General features: G+C 31.9%; 1 long non-coding RNA gene across 2 annotated transcripts; it reads left to right on the forward strand.

Moving 5' to 3' along the window:
* The first annotated feature begins 505 nt into the window (after positions 1–505).
* LOC127150966 (uncharacterized) lies at positions 506–2,961 on the forward strand. Of its 2 annotated transcripts, XR_007823623.1 has the most exons (4): positions 506–779; positions 886–1,156; positions 1,403–1,452; positions 2,257–2,961. It is a non-coding gene; the product is annotated as an uncharacterized LOC127150966 (long non-coding RNA). The 2 variants fall into 2 exon arrangements; XR_007823622.1 differs by having other exon boundaries at positions 506–1,156.
* Positions 2,962–3,492: the final 531 nt, after the last annotated feature.

The raw sequence follows: 3,492 nt of genomic DNA on the forward strand, positions 1-3,492 counted from the left end.
CAAAGTATCAATAACAACAGTCAAATTAAGTGCAAGTTATTAGATTGGTATGGCTCGGGAGATATTGCTACTGAAGGAAGATGGTTTTCTAATGATCCAGTTGCTCTTGTTTATCATGTTCCTATTGGTCCACGTGCTCTTAGAGTATGAGTTGATGTAGAAAGAAACTGAATGCATATTTATGGAGGCATGTATTGATAAAGCTTTAGGAAGTACAATTGCATGGTCATCTGATAAAGTGACCAATGGTATGTTATCTAATTCTAATTTTTTTTTTTTTGTTTAAATTTGTTTAAGATTTTCTATACTTGTTTAATTAATATCCATTATTATTGGTGTCTACATAATCTGTAAACCCGATATTTTCTTGGTTTAATTTCTTTAAATGTGGAAAAAAAAAGAAAATGGAAATTAAGTGTATATATATATATATATATATATATTAAATAGTTTTATTAAATAAATTAAAGAAAAGAAAGAAAAGAAAGGATAACAAGAAGAAAAGGAGAAGAAAATTTCATTTTTTCTTTCTTCTTCTTCTTCTCTTCCCTTCACCGCCAAGAATTTTGAAGACATCCAACTTCCATTTTTTTTTCCTTCTTCAATTTGTAGAGAACTTCTAAGAGAGAGTTTGGAAGAAGAAGAGAAATTTTACTAGAATTTTGAGGTTGAAGAAGAGGAGGAGAACTCAAGCAAAGTGTATCCATGGCTGAATTTTAGTTCATTCTGCACATCATTGGTTTTTAATTCAGTTTAAACTCTTCAAAAGGAATTAAGAGGTGAGATTTACATTTACTGAAAGTAAACTCATTTTTAAACAAACTTTATGAAGAACGTTGGAGCAAATTCGGATATTCATTTGGTGCTTTTTGATGAAGAAAACAGGGCAGTTGGTTTTCACTCGAAATTAGGAGGTCTCTGGTTTTTCTTGTATTTCAGAGTGTATCGGTAGAGTTAGAATCTATATTTGATATGGTTGGAAAGCTTATTCAATTTTCTACAACTTTCATGAAGATATTGTAAACCCAAAATGACTAAAAATCAGTTAAATTGTAGGGGCAAGTTAAAGAGGTCGTGTGCGCGCGATTCTGGAAGTGGTTCTGTTTTGATGGTTATATGTGTTTATGCACGGGGAATCGGATTTATATGTCTTCAGGTAAGTTTTAGAGGATCTCAAAATGAAGATTTTGATATAAAGAACACTCATAGTGGTTAAGTATTGAGAAAGTTATAGTCCTTTGAAGTTTATGTTAGAAATCTGGAAATTTTAGAGAATTGTTGAAATAGGATTTTATTTCTTAAGCTTTGTTTTCGTGAGCGTCATCTTTGGTGCGACATGTTATGTATATCTTTAGGAAACCAGAATGTTTAGAGTTTTAATACTCGGTTGGGTTGTTGGCAGGCCGAGAAGAATTAAACCGAGCTTATAGACCAAGGATCTAGCCCAAGACTGTGAGTGACAAAACCAACTTTGAAATATTTTCCATAACTGTTATTATGATTGAATGCGATAAATGTTTATTTACAAAGCCATGAAAGGTATTTGAATTTCATGACTATTTTCAAGTATACATTTGGAGACTAGATTTTTTAAAGAAATTTATGCTAGCACGTAGATATTAAATGTTTGGAAAGTATTTAAACCACAATATTTTAAGCAAAGCATGAATTAGTATGAAGTTTTGTTTTAAGAACTACAATTTTCCACGAAAGAGCTGAGTAAAGTTCGAGCTTTGTGTAAAATTTATAAGCAGGCATGTTTTAATATTTTAAGATGATTTATGAAAATTTCATTAACTACATGACTGAGATCTTGAGCCTAAGGCTAGAGATTACCGTGTGCACACTTGTTAGATTCCGTTGTTGACGTTGAGTGTACTCCCTAACAACGATGCTATCGTGAGTGCTGGGCGGGCCCCACTAGGACAAAGACGATGGGAGTGCTGGGCGGGCCCCACTACATCGTAGTGCTTGTAAACGTTGTTGTACTAGGTGTACCCTACACAACGTAGATTCTTCATGTTAGTTAAAATGCTTCGATATACTTGATATGGCTTGCTAGATTTCAATGATGAACATGCTGAGTATTTAAGGCAGCTATTCTTACTACTACACATTTACATTTACGACTTGTATAAACACATTTATATGTGTAAAGTTTTCACGTGCTCTTATCTTTAAATTCATAGTTTTAAACTGAGTCACTCACTGAGCTTCATAGCTCACCCTTTCCAAAATGTTTTACCCATTTTCCAGGTAGAGATCGAGTTCCCGGTGCCTGATAGACTGGCTTAGTCTGCGGAAGCTTCATTATCGATTGCCAGTACGTGTTTTGAGTTGGGCATAGAGTCTGTTGTGTTGTGATGTATATACACCCTTGTATGTTATAGATACTCCACAGTTTGTATAAGCTTTAGGAGCTGTAGTTGTGTAAATTCTGTTTGTTATATTTTGATTAAGGTGTCTTTAGGTTTACTCGTGAAATCGATAAATTTTGAGGTACACTTCATGTATGTGTTTGACTAGCTGTGTTTGACTAGCCTAGGATTCGCTGTGTTTTGTTGTATGTATAATAGTTTATATACTAGATTGGCAAGTTCATCACATGAAAGTTTTAAGCAGAGTCGACAGATACAGGTACAGAAAAGCGTTGTTCGTCGGCTTCACACCATCTTTTGGTCTAAGGTAGCAGGTAGTCCGGGAGGGGGTGTGACATAGTCATACATTGATATATGTTTTATAAATTTATGTAGGTGAATGAAATGGAGTCTTAACTAGAGGACTAAAGAACCAACGATGACAGGCAGCTTATATAATCTTGGAACACTTATGAAGAACTTTGTTTGTATTTTGAGGGTTAATTTGTGTGGTTGATATATTTACTAAATACTTTATATACCTTGGTATAATTTAGACCGCAACATTAGTTAAGTAAATTATTGACTACTTTATTTTTTGTAATTTTAATACATTATGAATGGAAGTTATTAGTATTCATTGTACTATGAAGTATTTATATGTGTAGATTTAACTAAAGTTGTGTCGTTGAACTAAAATTTATCAAAAGCTAATTAATTCAAAAATTATTTTTGAGAAAAAGTTTACCTCTTTCATAGCCCTAAGTTAAAGCTATAGAAAGATTTATATAGCCAGAAATGAAATGGTATCAAAAGGTTATTATAATAATTAAAAACAATTAAATAGCATTATTATAGTTTAATAGTACAACTGTAAATACTATATTATAGCTTAATATTATAGCTATAAATACTATATTATAATTCAATATTACAGCTATAAATATTATATTATTGCGTTAAAAAAAATGAATTATATGTCAAACATAGGACATTATTAAATTATCACTAGTAGAAAAATGGTCTATAATGACAGTTAAATGCTATCATTAAAGGTTTTCATGACAGTTTTTTGCAGTCATTGATATGGGAGTCATGGAAAGTATTTTATGATTGTTGTAAAAAACTGTCACGA

Source organism: Cucumis melo, chromosome 9 (genome assembly GCF_025177605.1).
Source record: "Cucumis melo cultivar AY chromosome 9, USDA_Cmelo_AY_1.0, whole genome shotgun sequence".
Lineage (NCBI taxonomy): Eukaryota > Viridiplantae > Streptophyta > Magnoliopsida > Cucurbitales > Cucurbitaceae > Cucumis > Cucumis melo.